Below are 16807 nucleotides of genomic sequence, written 5' to 3'. Positions count from 1 at the left end.
GTACCTCATGCGAGGTAGCATCCCTCTAGGCCCGGAACTCGGTCTCTACTAATGAATTGGGTATGTGGGAGCATATGGGTCAAAGATCAAATGAAACCTTAAGCCAAATAGATGTCATGAATCACATAATCCTAGTTGGTATTTGGCATGCATATGAATTCAACCAACCAAAATAATGAGTGCGTACCTGTGGTCCCTAGCCAAGCACTGCATAAAAGGTGGATAAACACCTAACAAACATTCAAGATTAAGCACCATGCATGCATATGATTCAACAATCAAAACCAACGATGCGTACCTATAGTCCCTAGCCATGTGCTACAGCAAAGGGTGAGTCAGCCACGCAACATGTATTCAGAATCAAGCATCAAAGTTAGTGCCAAAAAGGAAGAAAGCTGGTTGAAATGAGGTAAGGGACTCCCCAATTGTCATACAAATCAAACTAGACTCATATAGACCACACCATCCATAACTTCAAAATTGGCCCACACTAACTGAAATTAAACCCGGACTTAAACCTTCAAGATGGCTCACAAGTGCCCCATCGCAAATGGATACGGGCTCGAAAAATACCAAAATCGAGGGCTACCCAAAGTCCTCTTGCAGAAAGGTTGAACTAGTTCTCAACTGGTACAACCTGTTGAGAAAAATTCCTAAATTTTTTTAGAAGACTCCTAAATGAGTAAGGAATCAAACAAAAGCAACAACACTCAATTCTGAGCCCGGACGAGTGAGAACCAAACAAAGAAAGATCAGGTATTCCTCATGACTGACAAAGTCAGCCAGCCATAGTGCTGAACCGGTTGAACCGGTTCCCAACCAGTACAGACGGTTGATAAAAAATCCTATATTCGGTCAGAAAGTTCCTAAGTGATTAAGAAAGGAAACAAAAGAAACGGTTCTCAATTTCGAGCTCGGATGAGTGAGAACCGGACAAAGAAAGGCAGGTGTTCCTCATGGCTGACAGAGGCAACCAGCTATGGTGCTGAACTGGTTCCCAACTGGTTCAGCCGGTTGATTAAAAAAAAATCCAAAATTTGGTCAAAAAGTTCCTAAGTGATCAAGTAAGCAAACAAAAGAAACGGTTTTCAATTCCGAGCTCGGATGAGTGAGAACTGGACAAAGAAAGGCAGGTGTTCCTCATGGCTGGCAGAGGCAGCCAGCTATGGTGCTGAACCGGTTGAACCGATTCCCAACTGGTTCAGCCGGTTGATAAAAAATCCCAAATTCAGTCAAAAAGTTCCTAAGTGGTTAAGGAAACAAACAAAAGAAACGGTTCTCAATTCCGAGCCCGGATGAGCGAGAACCAGACAAAGAAAGGCAGGTGTTCCTCATGGATGATAGAGGCAGCCAGCTATGGTGCTGAACCGGTTGATAAAAAATCCGAAATTTGGTTAGAAAGTTTCTAAGTGATTAAGGAAGCAAACAAAAGAAATAGTTCTCAATTCTAAGCTCGGATGAGTGAGAACCGGACAAAGAAAGGCAGGTGTTCCTCATGGCTGATAGAGGCAACCAGCTATGGTGCTGAACCGGTTCAGCCGGTTGATAAAAAATCCCAAATTCGGTCAGAAAGTTCCTAAACCATTCATAACCAATCAACAACAATCATGTGTGGCCTTTATTATCCACACCCAAGCAATACAATCTTCATATCAAAGGGAAGAAAAGATGATGAGGAAGGAGAAAAGGCATATGAAGACGAGGAAGATAAACCGTAGGTAAAAAAAAATTCAGCATGCTTACCTCAGAATCTCCACCAAATATGATCCGTGTATGCCGATGATGACTTCTAAAACTGAGATGCTGTCACTCTTCTCTTCAAAAAAACCACAGTGCTGAAGCTTTCCCCCACGCTCTCAAATTAGAAGATGCTACTGACCTTTTGTTTTTCTCACCAGCAAAATTTTTCCCTTCTCCAAAATGTCCCTTCATCTCACCTTTTATACTCATAACCCTCTTAGCATTTGAGCTTCCTGGGTTCCTTCCCCTTCAGCACCAAAATCCCCTTCATCAGCATGGGAACCACACCCCTCATTACTTTTCTTAAACTTACGAGGCCAGCTCACTCCCTTCAGTTTTCAGCTTGCTTCACCACCAAGAATCCATATGGATTCGTGGTGGGCTGCAAGGAACCCAAAACAAGGCCCAAAATGGACCCACAACATTGCCCAAAACCGATCTGGAGCTTACGGGCCTGATCCATGTAGGATTTGGGCCCCAAAATTACTAGAATTAGTGTTTTACCTCAGCTGACTCAATGAACCGGCCGAACCGGCCGAACCGGATGCCAACTAGTCGAACTGATGGAAATTTTTTTTTAAAATTTGAAAGAATGTTCCTAGGAGTGTAAGGAATCCATGAAAAAAAATGGTGCATGATTTGGAGTTCGGAAGAGGGAGATATGATCAAAACAATTACCAAAAATCAATGTTCTACACCGGCTAACTCGATGAACCAGCTGAACTGGCTGAACCAGCTGCCAACCAGCAGAGTGGTTGCAAACAATTTTGAAAATTTTACAGAATGTTCCTGGAAGAATAAGGAATCCATAAAAAGAAATGGTTCTTGATTCCAAGTTTGGATGAGAGAGATACGATCAAAACAAGACCGAATGCTCCGAACCTCAACATGCCCCTATAAACTCCAATTAAGCTAAAACATCGGGATGACCCCACTTCCTTCCTATAGCGTGATTTGAACGACTAGGAAAATGGCCATGGTGACCCTCCAAAATGAACCACATATGCACCACAATGGACCACAGACAAACCCACACGAGGCTCGGACACCGACTAAGCCCAAATGGGGCCCTAGTACCACCATATGCGAACGATGGGTGGATGTGACACCCGAAGGATAAATGCCAGTGTCGAGGGACAAAATTGAGGGTCTACACATATACTAGGGTAGCATAGCTAGCATAGCATAGTGGTTCTAGGATCGTCCACAAGGATGGGTTTTCATTTCACACGTGATATTAGTTACAACACTGAAATGATGGTTTTTCTTTTATGAGTTAGCTTTAAAAGAAAACATAAAGTTGGTTGAAAAAGGTTGGTTTTAAGCTAACCAAAAATAGTAACTAAGATTAATTACAAAGAAAAGGTTTCTTGGAGTTTTAGGTCACTAGGTTTAGGTTCCTTATACAAAAAGGGAGATTCCGGATCTTTTCCTCGCATTAGGGATTTAACCTATAGTTATTTCCCGAACTGGTGTGTTACAGGTTCTTCCCATTAATGGTTTCAAACACTAAATTCCTCTCACTGAATCATCTTGCAATGGTTCATACCTCTCACCTAGTATTGGCCATTCAAGGTGATCCTTAACCTTGGATTACCCTTCAAAAGCTCGTAAGAGATAACTAATGGATGTCTCCAAGGAGTCCAAAAAGCTTACCAAGTATTGGCTATTCTAGGTAATCCTACATTTAAACCACCTCTCAGAGGCTTGCAAGAGATAACTAATTGATCTCAATGGACGGAGTCTAAAAAGCTTACCAAGTGTTGGCCCAGGTGATTTTAAGGGATTTTAAGTTAACTAAAAATATAAAAACCATTAACGGGTCACAACTTCTCTTCATTAAAACTGAAACAAGGAAAACTCTCACTTTTGTATCCGAATCCCTTACCTAGCTTCCTTCAGTTCAAGAAATGAAGAGCCTAACCACTCATTCTCTGAGAAAACAACCTTAGAGGTTGTTTGGCTAGAAAGAAAATAAAATCAAAATGAGTAGGTAAGGCAGAGCAACACTTTGTATATTTCTTACTATAAAGAATGTACAAGTCTTCTCTGGAATTTCTTTCGAGAGATTACAAGTGATCCCAAGAATTTCTTCCGAGATTTCGAGATATTACAAAAAAATATATCTTAAGACATATATAGAGAGATATTTTTAACCCCTCAATTAGATATCCTAAATATCTAAAAAAATCTTTAGCTGATTACAAGGAGAGAATAGGTAATTACACAAAATATCTTGGGATAAAAATCTAATGGAGTTGGTGCAAAAATATCTGAAGATTACAGGAAGATTTCGCAAGGCTTGAGAAATTCATTTTCCTCAGTTGTTTTCGCAAGCTTGCGAAAATTTCGCAAGGGGTTGTGAAATTTATTTTCTTCAGCTTTGGTTTCACAAGGCTTGCGAAAATTTCGCAAGGAGTTGCGAAATTCATTCTCAGTTTTGCAAGGCTTGCGAAATTCCTTCTTCTCAGCTTCGCAAGGCTTTTAATCCTCTTGGGCAATTTGCAGGCTTGAGAATATTTCGTAAAGGGGTTGCGAAATTGTTGAATGTTAGATTCCTTCTCTGATTATCTTCCTTGCATACTTGATTGATTTGGCAAAGGCTTCGAAGCTCTCCAAAACTTCTTCTAAGTTTGGCTTATTCTCTTAAGATTGGAAACCGAAGGGTGATTTGTGCATATGAGCATTGTTACTCCATGAGAAGTTCGGATGATTCCTCCACCCTTTGTTGAAATAATTGGAGTTGGGATTGTATTGACGTTGATTATTGGCCACATAGTTCACTTGTTCGGATGGATTTGCTTCATATGGGCCTCCAACTTGACACTCCAAGCTTGGATGATTACCTGCACAATTTTCACAAACTAAATTAGAAACAACAACAACATTCAGTTTCTTAAAATTATTATTTAAAATTGCAACTTGAGCAACCAAATTATTAAAAGTATGAACCCCGACTGTCCACTTTTGTGCATTTCTATCCATAGACTTCAAGAAATTATTGCTAGCCATCACTTCTATAAGTTGATATCCCTCCTCCGGTGTCTTATTAATAAAAGTTCCTCCGCTTGTTGCATCCACCATGGTTTGAGTATTAGGGTGCAAACTATTATAGAATATTTGCACTTGCATCCGCATTGGTAAGCTATGGTGTGGGCACTTTCTTAAAAGATCTTTGAACCTTTCCCAAGCTTCATAAAGAGACTCTTGATCTTACTGTAAAAAGTTAATTATATCATTCCTCATCTTTGAAAATTTTGTTGGTGGGAAGTATTTAGCAAGAAAAGCGTTAACCAGTCCATCCCATGTAGTGATTGTCCCCAGAGGTAATGGAATTAACCTTGCCTTAGCCTTGTTATTTAGAGAGAATGGAAACAATCGAAGTCTTATTGCATCATCGGTCACACCATTGTGGTTGAAGGTATCACAAATTTCTAAGAAATTTTCAATATGTAGATTAGGATCATCATTAGCCAATCCTCTAAATTGAACCAAAGATTGAATCATTTGAATAATTGCCAGTTTGATCTCAAAATTGTTAGCTTGGATGGGTGGCCTTCGAATGCTTGAGACACCCACATTAGGAACAGAATAATCCTTGAGTGCCCTGTTTGGGACTCCATTATCACCATGATTCTCATCCCCCATTGCAGGAACCTCTTGAATTACTTGTTGCTTGTGTTTTTTATTTAACTTTCGTAGTGTTTTGTTGGTATCAAGGTCGATTGGTACTAAGTCTAGACTCCTTGTACGTCTCATACACTAAGAAAACCTAAAAAGAGAAAAAAAAAATTGAGTGAGAATAAAAAGAATATAAATCAAATTAGCACAAAAATAACTGGAATTAATATTAGTAACAAATAGTCCCCGACAACGGCGCCAAAAACTTGATGTGTTGGTTCGCAAGTATACGAATCGTTCAAGTAATATAATTGTACCTAAGTACGGATATCGAACCCACAAGGACTATGCTACTAATCACTAAAATTTATTATTTCTACTACTATTTGATTAACCAAATATTTAAAGTTGTAGAAGAAAGCAACTTAAACAATTAAAGAAAATAAATTCAAACTCTTATTATTTAAACGATCTAGGGCTTTTGATTTCACTACAAACACTTTTCATGCAATTGATTGCTTGACCTAATTCCTATTATTCTTTATTTGGAGATTTAATTCCCTAAGCCAACCTATATTTTCTCTCGAAAAATATTAGATTTCTCCTTAAATTACTAACCCAACATATCTCTATGTGAATTTAAGTCTAAAGGAGTAATTAAGATCTATGGAATTATTATAGATTTAACTATTAATCTCTTAGAACATGGTAATGTATCTCTACTATTCATTCATTCTAACGTAATCTATTCTATGGATCTAATTTAGATTTTAACTCTTGTTATCAACCTAAATCATAAAATCAATCAAAACTTGGGCCCTTAAGAATTGAGAGCATTAAGCGTAGAGTAGATACACAAATAAATTGATGCAAAACAGAGAATTAATTTAAACCAATCAAAAACATAAATCATGATTGAGCTACATCTCAACCCTAGACAAAGGAAATTAGTTCATTTTAAGATGAAGAACAAACATCCTGAATTACAATCATAAAGAAAAGAGAAGAATAGACCAGAAAAATAAAAGGAAATCTGCAAATCCCCTTCTTGTTCTCCAAGCTCTTTTTTCTCCTAGGTCTTCAAGATCCTCCTTCTCCCAAGTCTCTAAGATCCCAAAATAAACCCTACTTTCGTCTATTTAACCCCAGTATCGTAAACTGACGTTCCACATAATTTGGATCTGAACAGAATGAGATAAGGACGAATAATTTTCAAATTTTAAATATCGGGCCGCGACGCTTTTGTCTCGGGTTCCCAGGATTTTTTATGAAATTCCTTCGAGCGTCATGGTGGACAAGCTCCTCCAACCGCGATGGTTTTTTCTCGAGTCCCTAATTATGATTTTCAATATGCGTATGCTGCGGCGCTTAAGTCCTTCCCACAGTGACGCTTTCTTCTCGGGTGAGTTACGCAAATTGTTACATAAGGGGCCACCGCGATGCTTGAGAGCTCTCGCCGTGGTAGTTTTCACATTTTCGCTGAACTTCATAATTTTCTTCCAATTTTGCCTTATATTGCTCCCTTTTCATACTCTTGGCTATTTGAGACCTAAAACAATAAAAATAATGATTGTTGAGATAAAATTACTCTTAAACTAATGAAATATCAAGTTAAATCATAGATAATAAGTCGCTCTAAATTGACTTATCAACAGTCTATAAGACATATCTTAAAAGAATTTGGAAAAAAAAATGAGAAACCTATCCACGGTCTCACTATGTCCATTCAAGTTTAATATCTTCTTTTCACCTCTCCATTTTGGAATAGAGCACATAATCAGGAATTAATTTCGTGCCTCAACAAAAAGAATCAAACTTACTATACATATCACCTTAATCTAATCAAAGTGTCTTGATATGTATACCCAATAGGTTATCTGATCTCACCTTAAATTCAAAGGAATGTATCAAAGACATTAGATTTCCTATGTACATATCCAAACCTAGAGTAAACATCACTAAAAGTGATGAAATACCCATACCCTACCCATGCATGGACACTAAAAGTTCCATACATGTCAGTATGTAGTAACTCCAAACATTCCTTAGCTTTAGTCCTCTTGGGTCATTTTACCATCTATATAGGATTCCTGGAATGAAAAATCTTCTAGAATCAAAGAGTCTAGACTTTACCAGTCTTTGGATCCTATTTAGATTAATATGACCTAGGTCTAGAAACCAAATATTTAATTAGTGGTAGGTTTAATCTTGAGATCTAACTATTCTCATCACTTGACAAAGTGATAATGGAATACATATAAAAGAAGAAGATATTACCTCCCACTAACTTGCATAACTAACCTTGCATTTGAAGCTAAGGTAAGTATGATCCCATCATTTAACTTTCTCACTTGTTGAATGTCCTATAAGGACTTATGGATAGTGGGCTTGGAATCTGTCCACCATAAATGGTGAAATCCACCATTAAATATTCAACAACAAGAAAATGATGTATACTTTCCTTTTTCTTAGACGTAAAATGGACATTTCTTTTCTAGTGTCCTAAAAGGTCACAAAGGAATCACTTACCCTTGAGCTTTCTCTCTTATTCCTTCTCTTGGACTTTCCTTATTTAGTATTGTTCTTCTTCTTCTTGAGAGAAGAACCCGAAGAACCTTTGACTTCCATATGAACACCCTATAATATTTGAGAATCCCCTTAGCCATCATGAAATAAAATGTCAAGGTCTTTAAGATCATATGAATACTAGTGTTCATAACAATCTTAAGAGTAGCCTATCAAAGTTGACCTACCCTTATCACCAAATAACCATTGCAAACAAGAAACATAACATCAAAGTCTCTAGTAATAAACATGTGTTGCTATTACAACACATTATCTGAAGATCCAAGTATTAGACACTTGGTCTTTTGATTCGTCTAATACCACTTTGATATGCCACACTTTCCTTTTGCTGGGTTAGTTTATAAGGAATAACTAGATATACCTAAACTATCTTTTATGCAATTAATTACTATATCTAGAATAAAATTTGTCCAATTGATTAGTTGGGCTTGGCCTATTGTGGGAGAAAGAGTGATAATAGAACTAACATGATATCTGTAACAAATAATATAACCAAGCATATGACATTATTGAGCATTCAAGGCATCTGGTAATTAATTTAGAAAAAATGTAATGCTCTCAAACTACATAACCTTTTGCAAGGTATCCTAGTTTCATAAGAATCAAGCCTACGTGGGGCAGGTCATGACCTTATTACTAGTTAGAGACCCTCTTAGATTGATCTCCCTACCTTAACCATAAAGGTATCAAAAGGTTAGATCAACATACCTTTGATTTGGCAGACTATGCAAGTGGGACTATGTGGGGGCAATTCTACCACTTCATATCCTATGTCAAGTGTATAGGCATTGTCCTTGAACTATCAATGTCACCAAGAAAAGAACCCCACCGTGGGGGTAGTCACTTCCACTACAGACATATCTAGTCTCGTCCATGTGGAGAGTTCATATCTCTTAATTCTTAAGGCTAGCCCACCTGGAGGTGGTGATGAACCCAAATCAAGATGAGCTGGACAATGGAGGTTGTGGGCTCACCTAAAGCCCTTTCCCACCTAATTTTTTGAGACATATAAGTACATTTTAAAACCATTAGTAATTTCCTTGATGAATAAATTATCTAATTTGAGAATTTCCAAAAATATTTATTTCCTAATTGGAAATCTAGTATAATAGGAGAATACCAACATGAAAAATTTAAAATTTTTCCTTGATGTATAAGTACATTTTAAAACTATTAGTAATTTCCCTGATGAATAAATTATCTAATTTGAGAATTTTTAAAAATATTTATTTCCTAATTGGAAACCTAGTATACTAAGAGAATACCAACATGAAAAATTTAAAATTTCCATGAGACTAATTTTCAAAAATAATTTCAATAAAATATCCACTCTCAAAATTTTAAATTTATTTTCATAAAATTCTCCTTTATTATACAATTCCAATTAATAAATATTTTATCTAGGAAATGTTTAAAAGAAATTTATTTCCATCAAATTACTAAGCCTTTTGGTAATAATCTTTTAATGATAAATTATCTCTAATGAAAATTTCCAAAATATTTATTTTCCAAATTGGAAACTCTTGTGTAATAAGGAAATTACCAATTTATAAGATTTTGAATAATCTTGAGAGCACTTTGTCCAAGAAAGGAACTTTTGCTTTTCATATTTTAAATCCTCATAAGATTTACTTTCCTTATTCCTTAAACTTTTTCAACTTAATAAATATTTCCATGGAAATTTCATAATAATTTATTTCATTAAAAACTACCAAAAATAGAAGATTTTAGTAATTCCTTAATAGATAAAATATTCTCTATGAAAACCCCCCAAAAATGTTTATTTCCAAAAAGGAATTAAACAATCCATAATCGAAAGCATTTTCAAAATATTTTATATCTCCATTAAATTACTAAAACTTTCCAAAGTTATTTTGGTAACCCTTTTTACCATAAATTTTCTATCATGGGATTTCCTAAATCCATTATTCACTTTTAAACCGGGACTCCTATGCTAAAAGAATTACTCTTTTATTCTTTATCATTGAACTATCCAAACAAAACGATTTCCTCCTTCTCTCTGGGGGGAGAGCTTGGAGGACCAGCTATAGGTATAGTTTTCTTTCTTTCAAAGAGAGAGAATAGGAAAACTTCCTAAAGTTTAATAAACAGATAGTTGTGGAGAAATATCAATCTTCTTAGCAACAACCAATTTAAATAGATAATCTTGAAAAATATCTTTTCTTGAAAATTTACTAAGAATACCAAAAAACTTTTCTTTGGGTTTTAATACTTTTTTTTTTTAATCATTCTTAATTATAAATTATCTATCATGAATTTCCAAAATTAACTTATTTTCTTTAAATTGGAATCCTGTGCAAAATAGGAAAAATACTATTTTATAAAGATTTGGAAAAATAAGAGTTTTTCCTTAAAAGAAAGATTTTATTCTTAGAGATCTCAAAGATTTGAGAAGATTTTAAATAAAATTAAAATCTCTAAGAATTAATTTTTAAAAAGTAAGAAAGTTCTTAATCCTTTTTCCAGCTTGTCTTTTCTTTAAAATAAAATTTCCTAGCCATGCACATTCCAATTTAAATAAGTTTTCCAATTTTGAAAAAACATAAAAAATTATTTCCAATTAAGAATATCAAATTATCTTGAAGCCACAATTGTTATTAATCAAGAGCATATGATTAAAAAACAAGGGAATAATTAAGTATAAATTTCCCATGGCCTTTAGGGATCCTGTTACATATTTGGTAATTAAAATTTGGATAAACTTAAAATTACCAAAAATAGCACTACAACCAAAGATAGGATTAGTGAAAATTGAAAACCCAATAGACCCAATTGCCACCAAAAGGAATTGGACCCGTGTGCAATCTTGTAACAGCATGCTCCTTGCATATCATTGCTTCGATTGACCTTATCTTCCTTGTTTCAACTCCGAATTGCAATCTGTTTAAAGCATTGTATTCCTGACTTCCTAAGCTTAAAAACCATAAGTGATTTGACTTGGGAAACTTAGTGTAAGTGGTCCCAATTATGGCTCAAAGTTAACGTCACCTTACTGCTATGCACTTTGTGTAGCCTTGCTTTAATAAGCCATATCTCCCTCATTTAAACTTTGAATTCTAATCCTCTTGAACCATTGGATTTGTGGCTTGCCCCAAGAAACTATTGGGATGTAGTCCTAATTTTGAGTTTAATTTGACATCACTCTGCAGTCATGAATCTCAAAACAAGAACTTCCAAGAATCCTTTTTTCTTATTTGACTATCATAGAATCTCAAAAAGAACCTTTAGGATTTTTTTCTTTTCTCTTAGGTCACCATAGATGGATAAAAAAAAAATTGAAAATTTTATAAAAACAAAAATTACTATGCTCCTATAAAGGAGCTTACAAGCCATCCATTGAAAAGAAAAGATTTTTACAACCAAATAAAAATCTTATACCCCTTATGGGGTGTATAACCCAATCTAGAGAACAATAATAAAAGATAATCAACAAATTCAAACATAATAATAACCCAAAATTAATTATAATAACAAGAAAGAAAATTATAGCCACTATAATGACATTCATTCATCCCTCTGGGCCATGGGATGAATAAAACAATCCTACAAAATGAGTTAGCACACCCTAGAACATATCTAACATACTAGGATCAACCCTAGGGCTCCAATACCAGTTGTTGGGAACCCTGGATTACTTCGTTCTCATGCCCTGGATCTCATAGGGTGCATGCATCTATCCTTAAGGCTCTTTAGAACTAACGCAATAGAAAATAATGGTTTTAAAAACCATTATAAAATAAAGATATAGAGAAAAAGTGCTTATACCTAGATCTGGATGTTCCTAGATCAATTCCTTGTGATGGAGAACATGCTTAGAAAAACTAGATAATCTCTTCTTGTGTTGCTACCCATATGTGCGTCTTATGCGATTCCCATGCACACGACCTATGCGCATCATGTGTTGTTCTCATGCATGTGACCTGTGTGATTCCAGTGCAATTTTCATACACCCAAGATCTTTCGTTTGATGACTCTTCCTTGTATCTAGGCACTGAGATGGTGGAGATCTCAAGGGCGGAGGCTAAGGTTTTCTCTTTGGATTGAAAGAGAGAATGACAAGACCTGAAAACCTTAACCCCTAAAGGAGTATTTATAGGCTTCCTATTAGACTTAAGTGACTTAAATCCACCATAGGCTTGGGTCACTTAATCTAGCCCAAAAAGGTTGCTAATTGATTAATTAACCATACAAGTCCTAATTAATCAATTAGCCCAATCCAGAGATACCACTCACTTATCCCTGTGTAACCTTACATAATTACCAAAACATCCTTATGCACAAAAGTGAACTAAAAACCCATCCAACCCTCATAAACCCTACCATCAAGGAATATGAGCTTAGAGTAAGGACCATTGGGACCCAAAGGAGTATTGGCTTATTCAGAATCAAATTCTAAAATTGACTCAACATCTCATTATAGAGAGTTATCTGCACTCCAGTACCCTATGTATAGTACAATGAGACACCAAGTGCTCAGGTCCACGACCTTCTATTCCTTGCATGCAAACTTCCCATGAATTGGTGTTCGTAATCTAACAAGGTAGTGCTATCACCTATCAAAATTACTTCTCAAATCCCAAAGTTAGAAATTCTACTTATTATGTGATCAAATGACATACTATGGCTCCAAAGAGCATATGTCAAATTCCATAAAAGGAACTATTGTGGCCATAGATTTCATGATCACATGTCATTTGGATAACCCAAGGGGACACACTGTCTCAATCCTATGAGATATCATGGTGCCTCTATTGAGAATACTTGTGGCCAATAGCCTCCATCAATAGTGATCCAATCCATAGGGATATATGAGCACTTTAGGGTCTCACCCATAGGTCAAAGTGTCTTATTGATTTTGGCACAGGTTTAATATCCTCTTAAGGTTAAGAGTCCATGCAGTATAGTAGCTTGGTGAATCATGACAATTGATAACCTTGTGTTATGATTCACCGTAGGTCATGTTTAGTGTGCATCACATACACTAATGCACTTACCATGGGAAACCTATCCCTATGGCCAAGACAAGCCATCCCTTCAATTAGGAAGTGGTGTAATGTATCTTTTGTGCAACTCCTAATGAACCTAAGTCATGTATAATGTAAGAGACATTGGTTGAATGCTCAAATCAATGTCAATACACCAAAGGGATATGAAGGGGATAGTTAAGTTCACCCTTGTTACATCATTTCTTGTTTTTAAGGGTTCAATCCCAACACAATTAACTCTCTCTAGTAGGATATTAAGTTAACTTTAGAATTGAATTGTAAGAGAGTCAATACATCATATGGGTCCTAATGGTCCTTACTCGAGCTCATATTCTTTAATGACATGGTTTAAGAGGGTTGGATGAGTTTTTAATTTACTTTTGTGCAAAGAGCATTTTGGTAATTACATAAAGTTGCACAGATGTGGACCCATATTTTTCACGTGTCCCTTCTCAATGGTAAGAGTCGCTTTTTGAGTGAAAAATTAATTTTGGTAAAATTGGAGTCACCTATTATTTTTATTTATTTTTAAAGGAAAAATAAAATAAGAAATAAAACCCTAAAAAATGACTTCTTATTTGGAAAAGCGTGTCTTTGAAAATCCGTGTCTAAGTTCAGGTTTTAGGTTACCTATCATAAAGGCACAAAAAAGGTAGCACCCCTTTAAGCCCTAAAACTAGGTCTCTACTAACTAGGTTGAGATAAGTATGTCAATTAATCAATAAATCAAGGATACTACAGGATAACAAAGGTGATTATATCTAAAGCCTAACAAGATTCTATTCACACCAAGACGGACATACCAAATGAATCAATCACATAAGAAAAGAATATAAACATAGCTTAGCTACAACCCAAAGCACTTTCGTGAAGACGTCAAGGTTAGTTCAGATGATATAGCATACAATATGCATTTCATCCTATTCAAAAAATGAAGCAATAATAAAAGTATAACAAAACATAATCAAGCATGAGGGTGTTCACACACAAAGTATGTATATTTACAGAATTAAAGAGATAAAAGATGCAAAAGGCATACCTTGATAGCATGCATAATTTACAATATGCTTGCATAAAACTAGAGAAGGTTAGAACAAATATGATAACAAATAACTATGATACCAATCCCTAATATGCCTTGCTATAAAATGAGATGGAAAGAACTCAATAGAATCAAGTGACAAGAAAAATCGAAATTCAAAAATGTATATTTCATGCAATCACAAAGCAAGACCTAATGAAATATCACAAGTTAGTTCAGGATCTAAAGAAACATTAAATGTCACATAAAACATACATACAACTCATTATTAAGGCTAAACTAATTTACAAGAGAGCTAGAAACACCAAAATTAGTGACTTGTCCAAATATGCAGCAAAGGATCGGAATAGTTAAATTCATTTGAAAAATCCTAAGTAAATACCTAAAAGTATTATTTCATCATAATAAAAATTAGGTAACATCCTCATTATATCTATATCATAATACAAAAGCCAAAATCAAGTGATAAGATGTCAATTAACTCAAATTAAATAGCAAGTTATTTATAACACATGACCATCGACATACTATTAGAATGGAAGCATTTAGAAAACAAATCCTAAAAAAATATCTAGAAGGGGAATTTAATTACACAAAAAATCAAGGGACCTATCCTACATGTCTAGATTATCATCCAAGTGGCCAAATAATTTATTAAGACCCCATTTAATCCCAGTTTACAAAAATCTCCAAATGGTCTAGAATAAAATAGAATTGTAAGGCATGCACAAACTATTTTTTTTAAACCAACCTAGAGGTGTAACAAAATCCTACAAAAAAAAAAAAAATCATAAAACATGTTTAAAGTGTCTCATTTACAAAAATATAAAGGTAGGACAAGTGTAAACATGGATCAATTTTAAAACCAAGCAAATATTCCCTTTGTTCAAATTCAGGTCAGTGCAATAGGTGTAGTAAGGGAAAAATTTATCCCCTACTTGAGGAAACATTTTTTTTAAACATTTTATATGTCTAAAATTAACTTTAAGATATCTAAAATAAAGAAAAAAAATATCAAAACAATTTTACAATGTAATCAAATAATTTAGAAACACAAAAACACTCTTGGTGTCCAGAATTGGGTGAAACTGAACTTACCAAAATATTAGCATGTATCTCAAAATTGAAAATTGCTTTTTGACTCAAAAAAAATTCTAGAAACAAGTTCATGGAGTCTACATTACCATATACCACAAAAAAAAAAAAAACATCCTAAGTGAGTCAAATCAAATTTTTATTTATCAGGCATAGTAAATAAGTAAGTTGACAATAAAGGTTTCTTTTTCTCTTTTTTATTTATTTATTTTTTATTTTATTATTATTATTATTTAAAGAGTTTATGTAGGGATCTCATTGAATCCCCACTTTATATACGTGAGTCTAGCGTATGCATTCTCAATCTCATATGAGTATTGATAAGGTCATTAAAGCCAAGAATTATCCATTCGTTTGGGACCATAAGCTTGAATTCATGTTCTACTTAAAACCGGAGTTTTATTGAAGAAAAAAAAAGAAGAATCTATATCAATTAAAATCTAGTTGTATACACTTTTTTAAAAAAGGTTTTTGACCCTAAGGACCATAAATGAACTTTGAAATAGATTTTCGTAGGGATCTTTTGAGAAAAGAAATTTAGTTTAAAAGAAAAAAGTTGTACTTGAAGATAATAAAACATAAGAACCAAACATCAAGTAAACCAAAGGAAATCAAAACCACAAAGTCAAATTTTCTACAATCAACCAAGCTAAAGCAATGAAGTGGAGGCCAATCTTCATTATTCTCCAATGGCCTCCTAAAAATCAAATTTAACAAATAATTAATAAAGTTACAAACTGTAGTCTTCTAGATCAAGCAAACTAACAAGATATTGTTCAAGAACTAATAGCTAGGATTCTAAAAACACATAAACCAAGATCAACAATCAAGAACTAACATTAAAAAAAAAAAAATCTAATTTTCAATCTATCATTAGGAATTACAAACTAACATATAAAAAATTTTAACTTTCAATTTAGGATCAAGAATTATGCAAAAGCAAGTATCTAAAAATTCTAATTTTTTAAACTAACATCAAGGAATAAGAACTAACAGAAAAAAAATTCTAACTTCCAATATATAATCAAGAATTAAAAACTAACTTTCAATTTATGATCAAGCATTATGCAAAAGCAAGTATCTAAAAATTCTAATTTTTAAACTAACATCAAGGATTTAGAATTAACTAAAAAGAATTCTAACTTCCAATATATAATCAAGAATTACAAAAAATTTATGTTATTCAACAATTTATTTACATTGACGGAGAGGGGACAAAAGGTGTTCATGAAATAAAGCCCCAAAATGTTTGAAAGTAACTCTTCCCTATAACTGAAAATTAGAAGAAAAAGATAGTGAAATTAACAATGAAAATAAAGTTAAAGGACGAAAACATTTAGGAGACTAATTTCTTATTAAGCAAAATGGTATATGAAAGGTGAACAATTTTACCTCATATGTATAGACCAACCATTCCCATACATCTTACTCCTCAAGGTAGGTTTGATTGTGCTCTTTAGGTGGAATGCTCCTCCTAATCAACTATCATATAGACATGCCAATTTCATAATTATGGACTCTATGAACCTAATTAATCTAACATTGTACTTCACTCCTTGTTATACACTACTAGAATCGCCATTGAAGTCTCTAGCCTTTTCCATCGAAGGTAATGAAAAGAATATTCCACAATGTGACCCACAACAACAAAAAAATATTTTAAAAATCTATTTGTATGGTTCCATTTTAATTTCAATCATAACTAACATTGTGTCAA

The 16807-nt window shown here is 34.2% G+C and overlaps 1 non-coding gene across 1 annotated transcript; it reads left to right on the top strand.

Moving 5' to 3' along the window:
• Nucleotides 1-4882: 4882 nt before the first annotated feature.
• Nucleotides 4883-4989, top strand: LOC132253489 (small nucleolar RNA R71). The gene has a single exon (XR_009465338.1). It is a non-coding gene; the product is annotated as a small nucleolar RNA R71 (small nucleolar RNA).
• Nucleotides 4990-16807: the final 11818 nt, after the last annotated feature.

This window comes from Vitis vinifera, chromosome 19 (genome assembly GCF_030704535.1).
Source record: "Vitis vinifera cultivar Pinot Noir 40024 chromosome 19, ASM3070453v1".
In the NCBI taxonomy this organism is placed as follows: Eukaryota; Viridiplantae; Streptophyta; class Magnoliopsida; order Vitales; family Vitaceae; genus Vitis; species Vitis vinifera.
The sequence above is the reverse complement of the archived record's forward strand: the minus strand, read 5'-3'. Positions and strand labels throughout refer to the sequence as shown.